Genomic DNA, 21621 nt, shown 5'->3' on the forward strand with positions numbered 1-21621 from the left:
TACATATATGCTAGCCACCTTAGGGAGAGACCCAAGTTGGGCTAAATGTAGCGGGACGAAAGAGACCGAAAAGCCCTCTACTTAAAGGAAATACATAGTGGATGCTTTCCTGAAACGGAAAGTACTTGCAAGCAGCATAATACAAAGAAACAAAGAAACAAAGAAACATTCAAAAAATTCCTGTGAAGCACCTGAAGGGTTAATAAACTTTTTGAATGTGGTTTTGAGTACCTTGAGGGGTGCAGTTTTTAGAATGGTGTCACTTTTGGGCATTTTCTGTCATATAGACCCCTCAAGTCACTTCAAGTGTGAGGTGGTCCATAAAAAAAATGGTTTTGCAAATTTTGTTGCAAAAATGAGAAATCGCTGGTCAACTTTTAACCCTTATAACTCCCTAACAAAAAAAAATTATGTTTCCAAAATTGTGCTGATGTACAGCAGACATGTGGGAAATGTTGTTTATTAACTATATTGTGTGATATAACTCTCTAATTTAAGGGCATAAAAACTAAAATTTTGAAAATTGCTAATATTTCATAATTTCTGACAAATTTTTGTTTTTTTCACAAATAAATGCAAGTCATATTGAAGAAGTTTTACCACTTTCATGAAGTACAATATGTCACGAGAAAACAATGTCAGAATCACCAAGATCCGTTGAAGCGTTTCAGAATTATGACCTCATAAAGTGACAGTGGTCAGAATTGTAAAAATTGGCCCTGTCACTTAGGTGAAAACAGGCTTTGGGATGAAGGGGTTAAAATATAAATGCATGGATCCATAAAGTTAGAAAATTGTCACAGTTCCACCCCTCAGTGTGTCTGGGATAGATATTGACAGCTCAGCCATCCAATCTGGTAAGGGGTGTGATGAGCTGTCAGTGTGTTAATTGACAGCTCGACTATCCGATCAGAGACTGGGAGGCGCTGGCTGTCTCCAAGTGTTCATTATCTCAGGTGATTACCATGCTACTTTACTGAGCTGTTTCTCCCAGACCCCTGACAGACAATATTGAGCTGAGTGTGGTTTATTTCCTTTGTGCCTTAACCCCTTCACGACATGTCCGGTACTAGTACGGCGCATGTCGTGTCTCCCTCTTTGATGTGGGCTCCGGCGCCGAGCCCACATCAAAGTTGCGACATGTCAGCTGTTATGTATAGCTGACATGTCCGCGCAATAGCGGCAGGTGGAATCGCAATCCACCTGCCGCTATTAACCTGTTAAATGCTGCTGTCAAACGCTGACAGCGGCATTTAACTGGCGCTTCTGGACGGAAATGAGCGCATCACCAACCCCCGTGACATGATCGAGGGTCAGCGATGCGTCAGGATGGTAGCCATAGGTCCTTGAGACCTCTATGGTTACTGATGCAGGCCTGCTGTGAGCGCCACCCTGTGGACGGCGCTCATAGCAAGCCTGCAAATCAGCTACATAGCAGCAATCTGATAATCGCTGCTATGTACCTGAGCCGATCGAGTGGTGCCAGCTTCTAGCCTCCCATGGAGGCTATTGAAGCATGGCAAAAGTTAAAGTTTTTCAAAATATAAAAAAAATAAAATACAAAAGTTTAAATCAACCCCCTTTGCCCCATGCAAAATTAAACAATAAAAAAACAAACCTACACATATTTGGTATTGCCACGTTCAGAATCGCCCGATCAATAAAAAAAAGCACTAACCTGATCGCTAAACAGCGTAGCGAGAAAAATTAGAAATGCCAGAATTACGTTTTTTCGGTCGTCGTGACATTGCATTAAAATGCAATAACGGGCGATCAAAAGAACGTATCTGCACAAAAGTGGTATCATTAAAAACGTCAGCTCAGCACACAAAAAATAAGCCCTCACCCGACCCCAGATCACGAAAAATGGAGACACTATGGGTATCGGAAAATGGCGCAATTTTTTTTAGCAAAGCTTTGAATTTTTTTTTCACCACTTTAAAAAATAGCCTAGACATGTTTGTTGTCTATGAACTCGTCATGACCTGGAGAGTCATAATGGCAGGTCAGTTTTAGCATTTATTGAACCTTGGAAAAAAACACAAACAAAAAACAAGTGTGGGATTGCACTTTTTTTTGCAATTTCACCACACTTGGATTTTTTTTCCTGTTTTCTAGTACAAAATATGATAAAACCAATGGTGTCGTTTAAAAGAACAACTCGTCCCGCAAAAAATAAGCCCTCACATGGCCATATTGACGGAAAAATAAAAAAAGTTATGGCTCTGGGAAGGAGGGGAGCGAAAAACGAAGACGCAAAAACGGAAAAGGGCCGTGGCGTGAAGGGGTTAACCCCTTAATCCCATATAACGTACTATCCCGGCAAGGTGACCTGGGACTTAACTCCCAGTGACGGGGATGGTACGTCATTTGCAATCGGCCACACTCTGGCGCAGGTGTACTTTGTCTACCCTGTTGAGGGCAGAGCAAAGTACTGAAGTGCGCAGGCGCTGGGCCTCTCTGACCTTTCTCGGCGCCTGCGCACTGCAGTACTTTGCTCTGCCCTCAACAGGACAGACAAAGTACGCTGGAGCCACAGCAGGAAGACAAGAAGAGGACGTCATCATATGAAGATAGGAAGACCCGGACTGCGACACCCATTGGACCGAAACCGCAGCGGGACCGCCCCTGGGTGAGTATAATCTAACCTTTCAGGTTACATCGGGGGCTTATCTACAGCATTACAAAATGCTGTAGATAAGGCCACCGGCATCAAGGGCTTATCTCATATACGATTTTTGGGGTGACAGATTTCCTTAAAATTCTGTACGTTGATCTTTCGTTGCCTGATCTTGGATCTCATTCTGACCATTCATGTGTTTAACCCCTTCTTCTCTGATCTGCTATCTTCCTGGTATTCTGACCTAGGAACTTTACCTGACTAGTCTTGTCTCTTTCCTATGTACCCTCCTGTCTTCTGACCTTGGACTCCTTGACTATCTCCTGACCCATAGCTTGGCAGTGAGAAGTGTCTAGCGTCACACAAATGCTACGCAGTCAAGTGCAATGCGTTTCAAACGCTCTCTGGTGTTGTTTCTCAAAGGTATTTATTGAGAGCGAACGCCAGGGAGTGTTTGAGAAGCCTATCTATTCACTGCATAGCATTTCATCACATTATGGATCCACACATTTAAAATTTTAATGATGTATTTGAATACATTTTGAAACTTTAAGAAGTTGGAAAATCTCCCTTCTTTTTTTTTTCTTGGATTGCTCACGTGAAGTCACAGGTTTTTCCCTGCTTCTGCACACAGTGAGCCGTCCACGTGAGCTGATTACCACTCTAATAACAATGTCACTTATGTAATAACTGTGTACTTGACCTCTATCCTGAAGTGCGATGACAGCCTTTTTTTTTTTTCTTCCTCCCTTCTTCAAAGAGCTACATTTTTTTTTCTTTACCTTTTTGTTGTAAGAGGGTTATTTGTGGGAGAAGTTGTACTATGGAAACGGGGTAAATGGTGAAAACAAAACGCAATTCGGCCATTGTTTTAGCTTTCTGGCATTCATTGCATTGTGAAAACGAACTGAACTCTCCAGGTTAATAAGATCACGGGGATCCCAAATCTGTACAGTGTGTATTATGTATCATTAGGGGGTTCACCACTTTATTTGTTTATTTTTTTTAAAGATGATAGAGGAAAAAAAAAGACAGATCTGTTTTCATTTTCTTTATTTTTTTTATCCCTCCTAGTGCGAATTGAACTTGCAGCGGTATATAAGTACGGTATATGGGCTCATACCCATATGCGAGGAAAAAAAAGGTTTGATTTCTGGAACGAAAAAACGGATGAGTGTCATGCAGTGATTTTACAGAAGCCGGCAGATGTATTACCGACTTCTATCTTTCAGTTCACTATATATGTTACTGGTGTGTGTGTGTGTATATGTATATGCTGTGTGTATATATCTACTCTATTCTAACCTGTCAGTGTGATTTTACTGTACACCACACATGAATTGCCGGCTTTTCAAAGGACACCGATGCGTAAAAAACAGACAGCACGCGCATGGTCCGAGTGCTGTGTTTTTTCTCGCATCCATTGACTTGCATTGGCGAGTCTCGTCCGAGATATGCAGCATGTTGCATTTTTTTTTCCTCAGTCCGATTTCAGCTGAGAAAAAAAAAAAAATCGCAGATGAGATGTCACCCATTGAATAACATTGGTCCGAGTGCAATCAGATTTTTTTCTTTTTTCATCGGACTGCACTCGTCCGTTTCTCTTGCAAGGGAGTATGAGCCCTATAGGTATGTCAGGTAAGTCACTGCCAATATTAGCATGTAAATGAGAGGAGCCACATGTCACTACACACGTCATCGTACCAATTACTACAGGAAGGACAGCGGGGGTCTCAGGCTACACACAGCCCCTTCCTGGGCTGTATACACTGTATTCTGGAGGAAGCTGGGCACCATACAGTCACAGCTGGTCACGGTCAACACTTTCTGGAGCAATTACTTGGTAAAACAACTAATATGAGTGCACACCATAAGCTGACCATTTGTATGCCATCATGCCAGGGGTGACGGTGAGCAGGCACTGGAGCCTGCCAGTCACAGAGCATGAGCCCAGGACTTCATGGAGCAGGTCATTAACCTCCTGCACGCAGGCTGGGCAGGCAGCATGTATCCCTTCCAAGACTGAGGAGACAAACATCTGGCACTGTAACACAGCCACAATGAAGCGACCGCGACACCCAGCTGGTGCATTCACTACAGACAGCAGGCAGTGCCCACAGAGCGCGCCAGGCACAGGGCTGCTGGTGGGTACATTACCTCCCGGGTGCACGACGGTCTCTGCACGGGGCGCAGCTGCTGCACACATCGCACCGACACTTCCTGGATCAGTGTGACGCAGGGGCTGCTGGGAGGAGCCTGTCACTGCTGGAGGAAGGGAGACGGCACCGAGGCCGCTCAGCATACACCGTGTGCATGGGAGAGCTGAGCACTGGAGATGCCGGCATACACCGTGTGCATGGGAGAGCTGAGCACTGGAGATGCCGGCATACACCGTGTGCATGGGAGAGCTGAGCACTGGAGATGCCGGCATACACCGTGTGCATGGGAGAGCTGAGCACTGGAGATGCCGGCATACACTGTGTACATGGGAGAGCTGAGCACTGGAGATGCCGGCATACACTGTGTACATGGGAGAGCTGAGCACTGGAGATGCCGGCATACACTGTGTGCATGGGAGAGCTGAGCACTGGAGATGCCGGCATACACCGTGTGCATCGGAGAGCTGAGCACTGGAGATGCCGGCATACACCGTGTACATGGGAGAGCTGAGCACTGGAGATGCCAGCATACACCGTGTACATGGGAGAGCTGAGCACTAGAGATGCCGGCATACACCGTGTGCATGGGAGAGCTGAGCACTAGAGATGCCAGCATACACCGTGTACATGGGAGAGCTGAGCACTAGAGATGCCAGCATACACTGTGTACATGGGAGAGCTGAGCACTAGAGATGCCAGCATACACCGTGTACATGGGAGAGCTGAGCACTGGAGATGCCAGCATACACTGTACATGGGAGAGCTGAGCACTGGAGATGCCAGAATACACTGTACATGGGAGAGCTGAGCACTAGAGATGCCGGCATACACCGTGTGCATGGGAGAGCTGAGCACTAGAGATGCCAGCATACACCGTGTACATGGGAGAGCTGAGCACTAGAGATGCCAGCATACACCGTGTACATGGGAGAGCTGAGCACTAGAGATGCCAGCATACACTGTGTACATGGGAGAGCTGAGCACTAGAGATGCCAGCATACACCGTGTACATGGGAGAGCTGAGCACTGGAGATGCCAGCATACACTGTACATGGGAGAGCTGAGCACTGGAGATGCCAGAATACACTGTACATGGGAGAGCTGAGCACTAGAGATGCCAGCATACACCGTGTACATGGGAGAGCTGAGCACTAGAGATGCCAGAATACACTGTACATGGGAGAGCTGAGCACTAGAGATGCCAGAATACACTGTACATGGGAGAGCTGAGCACTAGAGATGCCAGCATACACTGTGTACATGGGAGAGCTGAGCACTAGAGATGCCAGCATACACTGTGTACATGGGAGAGCTGAGCACTAGAGATGCCAGCATACACCGTGTACATGGGAGAGCTGAGCACTGGAGATGCCAGCATACACTGTACATGGGAGAGCTGAGCACTGGAGATGCCAGCATACACCGTGTACATGGGAGAGCTGAGCACTGGAGATGCCGGCATACACTGTGTACATGGGAGAGCTGAGCACTAGAGATGCCAGCATACACCGTGTACATGGGAGAGCTGAGCACTAGAGATGCCGGCATACACTGTGTACATGGGAGAGCTGAGCACTAGAGATGCCAGCATACACCGTGTACATGGGAGAGCTGAGCACTAGAGATGCCAGCATACACCGTGTACATGGGAGAGCTGAGCACTAGAGATGCCAGCATACACTGTACATGGGAGAGCTGAGCACTGGAGATGCCGGCATACACTGTGTACATGGGAGAGCTGAGCACTAGAGATGCCGGCATACACCGTGTGCATGGGAGAGCTGAGCACTAGAGATGCCAGCATACACTGTGTACATGGGAGAGCTGAGCACTGGAGATGCCAGCATACACCGTGTACATGGGAGAGCTGAGCACTGGAGATGCCAGCACACACCGTGTGCATCGGAGAGCTGAGCACTGGAGATGCCAGCATACACTGTACATGGGAGAGCTGAGCACTGGAGATGCCGGCATACACCGTGTACATGGGAGAGCTCAGCACTAGAGATGCCAGCATACACCGTGTGCATAGGAGAGCTGAGCACTAGAGATGCCAGCATACACTGTACATGGGAGAGCTGAGCACTGGAGATGCCGGCATACACCGTGTACATGGGAGAGCTGAGCACTAGAGATGCCGGCATACACCGTGTGCATGGGAGAGCTGAGCACTGGAGATGCCAGCATACACCGTGTGCATTGGAGAGCTGAGCACTGGAGATGCCAGCATACACTGTGTGCATGGGAGAGCTGAGAACTGGAGATGCCAGCATACACCGTGTGCATGGGAGAGCTGAGCACTGGAGATGCCAGCATACACCGTGTGCATGGGAGAGCTGAGCACTGGAGATGCCAGCATACACCGTGTGCATGGGAGAGCTGAGAACTGGAGATGCCAGCATACACTGTGTACATGGGAGAGCTGAGCACTGGAGATGCCAGCATACACCGTGTACATGGGAGAGGTGAGAACTGGAGATGCCAGCATACACCGTGTACATGGGAGAGGTGAGAACTGGAGATGCCAGCATACACCGTGTACATGGGAGAGGTGAGAACTGGAGATGCCAGCATACACTGTGTACATGGGAGAGCTGAGCACTGGAGATGCCAGCATACACTGTGTACATGGGAGAGCTGAGCACTAGAGATGCCAGCATACACTGTGTACATGGGAGAGCTGAGCACTAGAGATGCCGGCATACACCGTGTGCATGGGAGAGCTGAGCACTGGAGATGCCAGCATACACTGTACATGGGAGAGCTGAGCACTGGAGATGCCAGCATACACTGTGTACATGGCAGAGCTGAGCACTGGAGATGCCAGCATACACCGTGTGCATGGGAGAGCTGAGCACTGGAGATGCCAGCATACACCGTGTGCATGGGAGAGCTGAGCACTGGAGATGCCAGCATACACTGTGTACATGGGAGAGCTGAGCACTGGAGATGCCAGCATACACCGTGTACATGGGAGAGCTGAGCACTGGAGATGCCAGCATACACCGTGTACATGGGAGAGCTGAGCACTGGAGATGCCAGCATACACCGTGTACATGGGAGAGCTGAGCACTGGAGATGCCAGCATACACCGTGTGCATAGGAGAGCTGAGCACTGGAGATGCCAGCATACACCGTGTGCATGGGAGAGCTGAGCACTGGAGATGCCAGCATACACCGTGTGCATGGGAGAGCTGAGAACTAGAGATGCCAGCATACACCGTGTGCATAGGAGAGCTGAGCACTGGAGATGCCGGCATACACCGTGTGCATAGGAGAGCTGAGCACTGGAGATGCCAGCATACACCGTGTGCATAGGAGAGCTGAGCACTGGAGATGCCAGCATACACTGTGTACATGGGAGAGCTGAGCACTGGAGATGCCAGCATACACCGTGTGCATGGGAGAGCTGAGCACTAGAGATGCCGGCATACACCGTGTGCATGGGAGAACTGAGCACTAGAGATGCCAGCATACACCGTGTGCATGGGAGAACTGAGCACTAGAGATGCCAGCATACACTGTGTACATGGGAGAGCTGAGCACTGGAGATGCCAGCATACACCGTGTGCATAGTAGAGCTGAGCACTGGAGATGCCAGCATACACCGTGTGCATGGGAGAGCTGAGCACTGGAGATGCCAGCATACACTGTACATGGGAGAGCTGAGCACTGGAGATGCCAGCATACACCGTGTACATGGGAGAGCTGAGCACTGGAGATGCCAGCATACACCGTGTACATGGGAGAGCTGAGCACTGGAGATGCCAGCATACACCGTGTACATGGGAGAGCTGAGCACTGGAGATGCCAGCATACACTGTGTACATGGGAGAGCTGAGCACTGGAGATGCCAGCATACACCGTGTGCATAGGAGAGCTGAGCACTGGAGATGCCAGCATACACCGTGTGCATGGGAGAGCTGAGCACTGGAGATGCCAGCATACACCGTGTACATGGGAGAGCTGAGAACTGGAGATGCCAGCATACACCGTGTGCATAGGAGAGCTGAGCACTGGAGATGCCAGCATACACCGTGTGCATGGGAGAGCTGAGCACTGGAGATGCCAGCATACACCGTGTGCATAGGAGAGCTGAGCACTGGAGATGCCAGCATACACTGTGTGCATGGGAGAGCTGAGCACTGGAGATGCCGGCATACACCGTGTGCATAGGAGAGCTGAGCACTGGAGATGCCGGCATACACCGTGTGCATGGGAGAGCTGAGCACTAGAGATGCCAGCATACACCGTGTACATGGGAGAGCTGAGCACTGGAGATGCCAGCATACACCGTGTACATGGGAGAGCTGAGAACTGGAGATGCCAGCATACACTGTGTGCATCGGAGAGCTGAGCACTAGAGATGCCGGCATACACCGTGTGCATGGGAGAGCTGAGCACTGGAGATGCCAGCATACACCGTGTGCATCGGAGAGCTGAGCACTGGAGATGCCAGCATACACAGTGCGCATCGGAGAGCTGAGCACTAGAGATGCCGGCATACACCGTGTGCATGGGAGAGCTGAGCACTGGAGATGCCAGCATACACCGTGTGCATGGGAGAGCTGAGCACTGGAGATGCCAGCATACACCGTGTGCATAGGAGAGCTGACCACTGGAGATGCCAGCATACACCGTGTGCATCGGAGAGCTGAGCACTAGAGATGCCGGCATACACCGTGTGCATGGGAGAGCTGAGCACTGGAGATGCCAGCATACACTGTGTGCATCGGAGAGCTGAGCACTGGAGATGCCAGCATACACCGTGTACATGGGAGAGCTGAGCACTGGAGATGCCAGCATACACCGTGTGCATAGGAGAGCTGAGCACTGGAGATGCCAGCATACACCGTGTGCATCGGAGAGCTGAGCACTAGAGATGCCGGCATACACCGTGTGCATGGGAGAGCTGAGCACTGGAGATGCCAGCATACACTGTGTACATGGGAGAGCTGAGCACTGGAGATGCCAGCATACACTGTGTACATGGGAGAGCTGAGCACTAGAGATGCCAGCATACACTGTGTACATGGTAGAGCTGAGCACTAGAGATGCCAGCATACACTGTGTGCATCGGAGAGCTGAGCACTGGAGATGCCAGCATACACCGTGTACATGGGAGAGCTGAGCACTGGAGATGCCAGCATACACTGTGTACATGGGAGAGCTGAGCACTGGAGATGCCGGCATACACTGTGTACATGGGAGAGCTGAGCACTAGAGATGCCGGCATACACCGTGTGCATGGGAGAGCTGAGCACTAGAGATGCCAGCATACACTGTGTACATGGGAGAGCTGAGCACTAGAGATGCCAGCATACACTGTACATGGGAGAGCTGAGCACTGGAGATGCCGGCATACACCGTGTACATGGGAGAGCTGAGCACTAGAGATGCCGGCATACACCGTGTGCATGGGAGAGCTGAGCACTGGAGATGCCAGCATACACCGTGTGCATTGGAGAGCTGAGCACTGGAGATGCCAGCATACACCGTGTGCATAGGAGAGCTGAGCACTGGAGATGCCAGCATACACCGTGTGCATCGGAGAGCTGAGCACTAGAGATGCCGGCATACACCGTGTGCATGGGAGAGCTGAGCACTGGAGATGCCAGCATACACTGTGTGCATCGGAGAGCTGAGCACTGGAGATGCCAGCATACACCGTGTACATGGGAGAGCTGAGCACTGGAGATGCCAGCATACACCGTGTGCATGGGAGAGCTGAGCACTGGAGATGCCAGCATACACCGTGTGCATCGGAGAGCTGAGCACTAGAGATGCCGGCATACACCGTGTGCATGGGAGAGCTGAGCACTGGAGATGCCAGCATACACTGTGTACATGGGAGAGCTGAGCACTGGAGATGCCAGCATACACTGTGTACATGGGAGAGCTGAGCACTAGAGATGCCAGCATACACTGTGTACATGGTAGAGCTGAGCACTAGAGATGCCAGCATACACTGTGTGCATCGGAGAGCTGAGCACTGGAGATGCCAGCATACACCGTGTACATGGGAGAGCTGAGCACTGGAGATGCCAGCATACACCGTGTGCATAGGAGAGCTGAGCACTGGAGATGCCAGCATACACTGTGTGCATCGGAGAGCTGAGCACTAGAGATGCCAGCATACACCGTGTGCATAGGAGAGCTGAGCACTGGAGATGCCAGCATACACCGTGTGCATCGGAGAGCTGAGAACTGGAGATGCCGGCATACACCGTGTGCATAGGAGAGCTGAGCACTGGAGATGCCAGCATACACCGTGTGCATCGGAGAGCTGAGCACTAGAGATGCCAGCATACACCGTGTGCATAGGAGAGCTGAGAACTGGAGATGCCAGCATACACCGTGTGCATCGGAGAGCTGAGAACTGGAGATGCCGGCATACACCGTGTGCATAGGAGAGCTGAGCACTGGAGATGCCAGCATACACCGTGTGCATCGGAGAGCTGAGCACTAGAGATGCCGGCATACACCGTGTGCATAGGAGAGCTGAGCACTGGAGATGCCAGCATACACCGTGTGCATCGGAGAGCTGAGCACTAGAGATGCCAGCATACACCGTGTGCATAGGAGAGCTGAGCACTGGAGATGCCAGCATACACCGTGTGCATCGGAGAGCTGAGCACTGGAGATGCCAGCATACACCGTGTGCATCGGAGAGCTGAGAACTGGAGATACCAGCATACACCGTGTGCATGGGAGAGCTGAGCACTGGAGATGCCAGCATACACCGTGTACATGGGAGAGCTGAGCACTGGAGATGCCAGCATACACTGTGTACATGGGAGAGCTGAGCACTGGAGATGCCGGCATACACCGTGTGCATGGGAGAGCTGAGCACTGGAGATGCCGGCATACACCGTGTGCATCGGAGAGCTGAGCACTGGAGATGCCAGCATACACTGTGTACATGGGAGAGCTGAGAACTGGAGATGCCAGCATACACCGTGTGCATAGGAGAGCTGAGAACTGGAGATGCCAGCATACACCGTGTACATGGGAGAGCTGAGCACTGGAGATGCCAGCATACACCGTGTGCATCGGAGAGCTGAGAACTGGAGATGCCAGCATACACTGTGTACATAGGAGAGCTGAGCACTAGAGATGCCAGCATACACCGTGTACATGGGAGAGCTGAGCACTGGAGATGCCAGCATACACTGTGTGCATCGGAGAGCTGAGCACTAGAGATGCCAGCATACACTGTGTGCATCGGAGAGCTGAGCACTAGAGATGCCAGCATACACTGTGTGCATCGGAGAGCTGAGAACTGGAGATGCCAGCATACACCGTGTGCATGGGAGAGCTGAGCACTGGAGATGCCAGCATACACCGTGTGCATAGGAGAGCTGAGCACTGGAGATGCCAGCATACACCGTGTGCATCGGAGAGCTGAGCACTATAGATGCCGGCATACACCGTGTGCATGGGAGAGCTGAGCACTGGAGATGCCAGCGTACACTGTGTGCATCGGAGAGCTGAGCACTGGAGATGCCAGCATACACCGTGTACATGGGAGAGCTGAGCACATGAGATGCCAGCATACACCGTGTGCATAGGAGAGCTGAGCACTGGAGATGCCAGCATACACCGTGTGCATCGGAGAGCTGAGCACTAGAGATGCCGGCATACACCGTGTGCATGGGAGAGCTGAGCACTGGAGATGCCAGCATACACTGTGTGCATCGGAGAGCTGAGCACTGGAGATGCCAGCATACACCGTGTGCATAGGAGAGCTGAGCACTGGAGATGCCAGCATACACTGTGTGCATCGGAGAGCTGAGCACTAGAGATGCCAGCATACACCGTGTGCATAGGAGAGCTGAGCACTGGAGATGCCAGCATACACCGTGTGCATCGGAGAGCTGAGAACTGGAGATGCCGGCATACACCGTGTGCATAGGAGAGCTGAGCACTGGAGATGCCAGCATACACCGTGTGCATTGGAGAGCTGAGCACTAGAGATGCCAGCATACACCGTGTGCATAGGAGAGCTGAGAACTGGAGATGCCAGCATACACCGTGTGCATCGGAGAGCTGAGAACTGGAGATGCCGGCATACACCGTGTGCATAGGAGAGCTGAGCACTGGAGATGCCAGCATACACCGTGTGCATCGGAGAGCTGAGCACTAGAGATGCCGGCATACACCGTGTGCATAGGAGAGCTGAGCACTGGAGATGCCAGCATACACCGTGTGCATCGGAGAGCTGAGCACTAGAGATGCCAGCATACACCGTGTGCATAGGAGAGCTGAGCACTGGAGATGCCAGCATACACCGTGTGCATCGGAGAGCTGAGCACTGGAGATGCCAGCATACACCGTGTGCATCGGAGAGCTGAGAACTGGAGATGCCAGCATACACCGTGTGCATGGGAGAGCTGAGCACTGGAGATGCCAGCATACACCGTGTACATGGGAGAGCTGAGCACTGGAGATGCCAGCATACACTGTGTACATGGGAGAGCTGAGCACTGGAGATGCCGGCATACACCGTGTGCATGGGAGAGCTGAGCACTGGAGATGCCGGCATACACCGTGTGCATCGGAGAGCTGAGCACTGGAGATGCCAGCATACACTGTGTACATGGGAGAGCTGAGAACTGGAGATGGCAGCATACACCGTGTGCATAGGAGAGCTGAGAACTGGAGATGCCAGCATACACCGTGTACATGGGAGAGCTGAGCACTGGAGATGCCAGCATACACCGTGTGCATCGGAGAGCTGAGAACTGGAGATGCCAGCATACACTGTGTACATAGGAGAGCTGAGCACTAGAGATGCCAGCATACACCGTGTACATGGGAGAGCTGAGCACTGGAGATGCCAGCATACACTGTGTGCATCGGAGAGCTGAGCACTGGAGATGCCAGCATACACCGTGTACATGGGAGAGCTGAGCACTGGAGATGCCAGCATACACCGTGTGCATCGGAGTGCTGAGCACTGGAGATGCCGGCATACACCGTGTGCATGGGAGAGCTGAGCACTGGAGATGCCAGCATACACCGTGTGCATCGGAGAGCTGAGAACTGGAGATGCCAGGATACACTGTGTACATAGGAGAGCTGAGCACTAGAGATGCCAGCATACACCGTGTACATGGGAGAGCTGAGCACTGGAGATGCCGGCATACACCGTGTGCATGGGAGAGCTGAGCACTGGAGATGCCAGCATACACCGTGTGCATCGGAGAGCTGAGCACTGGAGATGCCGGCATACACCGTGTGCATGGGAGAGCTGAGCACTGGAGATGCCAGCATACACCGTGTGCATCGGAGAGCTGAGAACTGGAGATGCCAGCATACACTGTGTACATAGGAGAGCTGAGCACTAGAGATGCCAGCATACACCGTGTACATGGGAGAGCTGAGCACTGGAGATGCCAGCATACACCGTGTGCATCGGAGAGCTGAGCACTGGAGATGCCAGCATACACTGTGTACATGGGAGAGCTGAGCACTGGAGATGCCAGCATACACTGTACATGGGAGAGCTGAGCACTGGAGATGCCAGCATACACTGTACATGGGAGAGCTGAGCACTGGAGATGCCAGCATACACTGTGTACATGGGAGAGCTGAGCACTAGAGATGCCAGCATACACCGTGTGCATCGGAGAGCTGAGCACTGGAGATGCCAGCATACACTGTGTACATGGGAGAGCTGAGCACTGGAGATGCCAGCATACACTGTGTACATGGGAGAGCTGAGCACTGGAGATGCCAGCATACACTGTGTACATGGGAGAGCTGAGCACTGGAGATGCCAGCATACACCGTGTGCATCGGAGAGCTGAGCACTGGAGATGCCGGCATACACCGTGTGCATGGGAGAGCTGAGCACTGGAGATGCCAGCATACACTGTGTACATGGGAGAGCTGAGCACTGGAGATGCCAGCATACACCGTGTGCATAGGAGAGCTGAGCACTGGAGATGCCAGCATACACTGTACATGGGAGAGCTGAGCACTGGAGATGCCAGCATACACTGTGTACATGGGAGAGCTGAGCACTAGAGATGCCAGCATACACCGTGTGCATAGGAGAGCTGAGCACTGGAGATGCCAGCATACACCGTGTGCATAGGAGAGCTGAGCACTGGAGATGCCAGCATACACTGTGTACATAGGAGAGCTGAGCACTAGAGATGCCAGCATACACAGTGTACATGGGAGAGCTGAGCACTGGAGATGCCGGCATACACCGTGTGCATGGGAGAGCTGAGCACTGGAGATGCCGGCATACACCGTGTGCATCGGAGAGCTGAGCACTAGAGATGCCGGCATACACCGTGTGCATGGGAGAGCTGAGCACTGGAGATGCCGGCATACACCGTGTGCATCGGAGAGCTGAGCACTAGAGATGCCGGCATACACCGTGTGCATGGGAGAGCTGAGCACTGGAGATGCCGGCATACACCGTGTGCATCGGAGAGCTGAGCACTAGAGATGCCGGCATACACCGTGTGCATGGGAGAGCTGAGCACTGGAGATGCCGGCATACACCGTGTGCATTGGAGAGCTGAGCACTGGAGATGCCGGCATACACCGTGTGCATCGGAGAGCTGAGCACTAGAGATGCCGGCATACACCGTGTGCATGGGAGAGCTGAGCACTGGAGATGCCAGCATACACCGTGTGCATCGGAGAGCTGAGCACTGGAGATGCCAGCATACACTGTGTACATGGGAGAGCTGAGCACTGGAGATGCCAGCATACACTGTACATGGGAGAGCTGAGCACTGGAGATGCCGGCATACACCGTGTGCATGGGAGAGCTGAGCACTGGAGATGCCAGCATACACCGTGTGAATCGGAGAGCTGAGCACTGGAGATGCCAGCATACACCGTGTGAATCGGAGAGCTGAGAACTGGAGATGCCAGCATACACTGTGTACATAGGAGAGCTGAGCACTAGAGATGCCAGCATACACCGTGTACATGGGAGAGCTGAGCACTGGAGATGCCAGCATACACTGTGTGCATCGGAGAGCTGAGCACTGGAGATGCCAGCATACACCGTGTACATGGGAGAGCTGAGCACTGGAGATGCCAGCATACACCGTGTGCATCGGAGAGCTGAGCACTGGAGATGCCGGCATACACCGTGTGCATGGGAGAGCTGAGCACTGGAGATGCCAGCATACACCGTGTGCATCGGAGAGCTGAGCACTGGAGATGCCAGCATACACTGTGTACATGGGAGAGCTGAGCACTGGAGATGCCAGCATACACTGTACATGGGAGAGCTGAGCACTGGAGATGCCAGCATACACTGTACATGGGAGAGCTGAGCACTGGAGATGCCAGCATACACTGTGTACATGGGAGAGCTGAGCACTAGAGATGCCAGCATACACCGTGTGCATCGGAGAGCTGAGCACTGGAGATGCCGGCATACACCGTGTGCATGGGAGAGCTGAGCACTGGAGATGCCAGCATACACCGTGTGCATCGGAGAGCTGAGCACTGGAGATGCCAGCATACACTGTGTACATGGGAGAGCTGAGCACTGGAGATGCCAGCATACACTGTACATGGGAGAGCTGAGCACTGGAGATGCCAGCATACACTGTACATGGGAGAGCTGAGCACTGGAGATGCCAGCATACACTGTGTACATGGGAGAGCTGAGCACTAGAGATGCCAGCATACACCGTGTGCATCGGAGAGCTGAGCACTGGAGATGCCAGCATACACTGTGTACATAGGAGAGCTGAGCACTGGAGATGCCAGCATACACTGTGTACATGGGAGAGCTGAGCACTGGAGATGCCAGCATACACTGTGTACATGGGAGAGCTGAGCACTGGAGATGCCAGCATACACTGTGTACATGGGAGAGCTGAGCACTAGAGATGCCAGCATACACTGTGTGCATTGGAGAGCTGAGCACTGGAGATGCCAGCATACACTGTGTGCATAGGAGAGCTGAGCACTGGAGATGCCAGCATACACTGTGTGCATAGGAGAGCTGAGCACTGGAGATGCCAGCATACACTGTGTGCATCGGAGAGCTGAGCACTGGAGATGCCAGCATACACTGTGTGCATCGGAGAGCTGAGCACTGGAGATGCCAGCATACACTGTGTGCATAGGAGAGCTGAGCACTGGAGATGCCAGCATACACTGTGTACATGGGAGAGCTGAGCACTGGAGATGCCAGCATACACCGTGTGCATCGGAGAGCTGAGCACTAGAGATGCCGGCATACACCGTGTGCATGGGAGAGCTGAGCACTGGAGATGCCAGCATACACTGTGTGCATCGGAGAGCTGAGCACTGGAGATGCCAGCATACACCGTGTACATGGGAGAGCTGAGCACTGGAGATGCCAGCATACACCGTGTGCATGGGAGAGCTGAGCACTGGAGATGCCAGCATACACCGTGTGCATCGGAGAGCTGAGCACTAGAGATGCCGGCATACACCGTGTGCATGGGAGAGCTGAGCACTGGAGATGCCAGCATACACTGTGTACATGGGAGAGCTGAGCACTGGAGATGCCAGCATACACTGTGTACATGGGAGAGCTGAGCACTAGAGATGCCAGCATACACTGTGTACATGGGAGAGCTGAGCACTAGAGATGCCAGCATACACTGTGTGCATCGGAGAGCTGAGCACTGGAGATGCCAGCATACACCGTGTACATGGGAGAGCTGAGCACTGGAGATGCCAGCATACACCGTGTGCATAGGAGAGCTGAGCACTGGAGATGCCAGCATACACTGTGTGCATCGGAGAGCTGAGCACTAGAGATGCCAGCATACACCGTGTGCATAGGAGAGCTGAGCACTGGAGATGCCAGCATACACCGTGTGCATCGGAGAGCTGAGAACTGGAGATGCCGGCATACACCGTGTGCATAGGAGAGCTGAGCACTGGAGATGCCAGCATACACCGTGTGCATCGGAGAGCTGAGAACTGGAGATGCCGGCATACACCGTGTGCATAGGAGAGCTGAGCACTGGAGATGCCAGCATACACCGTGTGCATCGGAGAGCTGAGCACTAGAGATGCCAGCATACACCGTGTGCATAGGAGAGCTGAGAACTGGAGATGCCAGCATACACCGTGTGCATCGGAGAGCTGAGAACTGGAGATGCCGGCATACACCGTGTGCATAGGAGAGCTGAGCACTGGAGATGCCAGCATACACCGTGTGCATCGGAGAGCTGAGCACTAGAGATGCCGGCATACACCGTGTGCATAGGAGAGCTGAGCACTGGAGATGCCAGCATACACCGTGTGCATCGGAGAGCTGAGCACTAGAGATGCCAGCATACACCGTGTGCATAGGAGAGCTGAGCACTGGAGATGCCAGCATACACCGTGTGCATCGGAGAGCTGAGCACTGGAGATGCCAGCATACACCGTGTGCATCGGAGAGCTGAGAACTGGAGATGCCAGCATACACCGTGTGCATGGGAGAGCTGAGCACTGGAGATGCCAGCATACACCGTGTACATGGGAGAGCTGAGCACTGGAGATGCCAGCATACACTGTGTACATGGGAGAGCTGAGCACTGGAGATGCCGGCATACACCGTGTGCATGGGAGAGCTGAGCACTGGAGATGCCGGCATACACCGTGTGCATCGGAGAGCTGAGCACTGGAGATGCCAGCATACACTGTGTACATGGCAGAGCTGAGCACTAGAGATGCCAGCATACACCGTGTGCATAGGAGAGCTGAGCACTGGAGATGCCAGCATACACTGTGTACATGGGAGAGCTGAGCACTAGAGATGCCGGCATACACTGTGTACATGGGAGAGCTGAGCACTGGAGATGCCAGCATACACTGTGTACATAGGAGAGCTGAGCACTAGAGATGCCAGCATACACAGTGTACATGGGAGAGCTGAGCACTGGAGATGCCGGCATACACCGTGTGCATGGGAGAGCTGAGCACTGGAGATGCCGGCATACACCGTGTGCATAGGAGAGCTGAGCACTGGAGATGCCAGCATACACTGTGTACATAGGAGAGCTGAGCACTAGAGATGCCAGCATACACAGTGTACATGGGAGAGCTGAGCACTGGAGATGCCGGCATACACCGTGTGCATGGGAGAGCTGAGCACTGGAGATGCCGGCATACACCGTGTGCATCGGAGAGCTGAGCACTAGAGATGCCGGCATACACCGTGTGCATGGGAGAGCTGAGCACTGGAGATGCCAGCATAGACCGTGTGCATCGGAGAGCTGAGCACTGGAGATGCCAGCATACACTGTGTACATGGGAGAGCTGAGCACTGGAGATGCCAGCATACACTGTGTACATGGGAGAGCTGAGCACTGGAGATGTCAGCATACACCGTGTGCATAGGAGAGCTGAGCACTGGAGATGCCAGCATACACCGTGTGCATAGGAGAGCTGAGCACTGGAGATGCCAGCATACACTGTGTACATGGGAGAGCTGAGCACTAGAGATGCCAGCATACACAGTGTACATGGGAGAGCTGAGCACTGGAGATGCCAGCATACACCGTGTGAATCGGAGAGCTGAGCACTGGAGATGCCAGCATACACCGTGTGAATCGGAGAGCTGAGAACTGGAGATGCCAGCATACACTGTGTACATAGGAGAGCTGAGCACTAGAGATGCCAGCATACACCGTGTACATGGGAGAGCTGAGCACTGGAGATGCCAGCATACACTGTGTGCATCGGAGAGCTGAGCACTGGAGATGCCAGCATACACCGTGTACATGGGAGAGCTGAGCACTGGAGATGCCAGCATACACTGTGTACATGGGAGAGCTGAGCACTGGAGATGCCAGCATACACCGTGTGCATCGGAGAGCTGAGCACTGGAGATGCCGGCATACACGGTGTGCATGGGAGAGCTGAGCACTGGAGATGCCAGCATACACTGTGTACATGGGAGAGCTGAGCACTGGAGATGCCAGCATACACTGTACATGGGAGAGCTGAGCACTAGAGATGCCAGCATACACTGTGTACATGGGAGAGCTGAGCACTAGAGATGCCAGCATACACTGTGTGCATCGGAGAGCTGAGCACTGGAGATGCCAGCATACACCGTGTACATGGGAGAGCTGAGCACTGGAGATGCCAGCATACACCGTGTGCATAGGAGAGCTGAGCACTGGAGATGCCAGCATACACTGTGTGCATCGGAGAGCTGAGCACTAGAGATGCCAGCATACACCGTGTGCATAGGAGAGCTGAGCACTGGAGATGCCAGCATACACCGTGTGCATCGGAGAGCTGAGAACTGGAGATGCCGGCATACACCGTGTGCATAGGAGAGCTGAGCACTGGAGATGCCAGCATACACCGTGTGCATCGGAGAGCTGAGCACTAGAGATGCCAGCATACACCGTGTGCATAGGAGAGCTGAGAACTGGAGATGCCAGCATACACCGTGTGCATCTGAGAGCTGAGAACTGGAGATGCCGGCATACACCGTGTGCATAGGAGAGCTGAGCACTGGAGATGCCAGCATACACCGTGTGCATCGGAGAGCTGAGCACTAGAGATGCCGGCATACACCGTGTGCATAGGAGAGCTGAGCACTGGAGATGCCAGCATACACCGTGTGCATCGGAGAGCTGAGCACTAGAGATGCCAGCATACACCGTGTGCATAGGAGAGCTGAGCACTGGAGATGCCAGCATACACCGTGTGCATCGGAGAGCTGAGCACTGCAGATGCCAGCATACACCGTGTGCATCGGAGAGCTGAGAACTGGAGATGCCAGCATACACCGTGTGCATGGGAGAGCTGAGCACTGGAGATGCCAGCATACACCGTGTACATGGGAGAGCTGAGCACTGGAGATGCCAGCATACACTGTGTACATGGGAGAGCTGAGCACTGGAGATGCCGGCATACACCGTGTGCATGGGAGAGCTGAGCACTGGAGATGCCGGCATACACCGTGTGCATCGGAGAGCTGAGCACTGGAGATGCCAGCATACACTGTGTACATGGGAGAGCTGAGAACTGGAGATGCCAGCATACACCGTGTGCATAGGAGAGCTGAGCACTGGAGATGCCAGCATACACTGTGTACATGGGAGAGCTGAGCACTGGAGATGCCAGCATACACCGTGTGCATCGGAGAGCTGAGCACTAGAGATGCCGGCATACACCGTGTGCATGGGAGAGCTGAGCACTGGAGATGCCAGCATACACTGTGTACATCGGAGAGCTGAGCACTGGAGATGCCAGCATACACCGTGTACATGGGAGAGCTGAGCACTGGAGATGCCAGCATACACCGTGTGCATGGGAGAGCTGAGCACTGGAGATGCCAGCATACACCGTGTGCATCGGAGAGCTGAGCACTAGAGATGCCGGCATACACCGTGTGCATGGGAGAGCTGAGCACTGGAGATGCCAGCATACACTGTGTACATGGGAGAGCTGAGCACTAGAGATGCCAGCATACACTGTGTACATGGGAGAGCTGAGCACTAGAGATGCCAGCATACACTGTATGCATCGGAGAGCTGAGCACTGGAGATGCCAGCATACACCGTGTACATGGGAGAGCTGAGCACTGGAGATGCCAGCATACACCGTGTGCATAGGAGAGCTGAGCACTGGAGATGCCAGCATACACTGTGTGCATCGGAGAGCTGAGCACTAGAGATGCCAGCATACACCGTGTGCATAGGAGAGCTGAGCACTGGAGATGCCAGCATACACCGTGTGCATCGGAGAGCTGAGAACTGGAGATGCCGGCATACACCGTGTGCATAGGAGAGCTGAGCACTGGAGATGCCAGCATACACCGTGTGCATCGGAGAGCTGAGCACTAGAGATGCCAGCATACACCGTGTGCATAGG

General features: G+C 52.9%; 1 protein-coding gene across 2 annotated transcripts in view; it reads right to left on the reverse strand.

Moving 5' to 3' along the window:
- The window catches only part of MANEA (mannosidase endo-alpha), a 40105-nt gene extending 35254 nt beyond the window's left edge, over positions 1-4851 (reverse strand). The window contains exon 1 of one of the 2 annotated variants that reach the window (XM_069726347.1): positions 4778-4851. The gene's annotated coding sequence lies outside the window, so the exon portion shown is untranslated. The remainder of the gene's footprint in view (positions 1-4777) is intronic. The other variant, XM_069726348.1, reaches the window with a different exon arrangement.
- Between the last annotated feature and the right edge of the window lie 16770 nt (positions 4852-21621).

The sequence above is a fragment of the Ranitomeya imitator genome, chromosome 5 (genome assembly GCF_032444005.1).
Source record: "Ranitomeya imitator isolate aRanImi1 chromosome 5, aRanImi1.pri, whole genome shotgun sequence".
In the NCBI taxonomy this organism is placed as follows: Eukaryota; Metazoa; Chordata; class Amphibia; order Anura; family Dendrobatidae; genus Ranitomeya; species Ranitomeya imitator.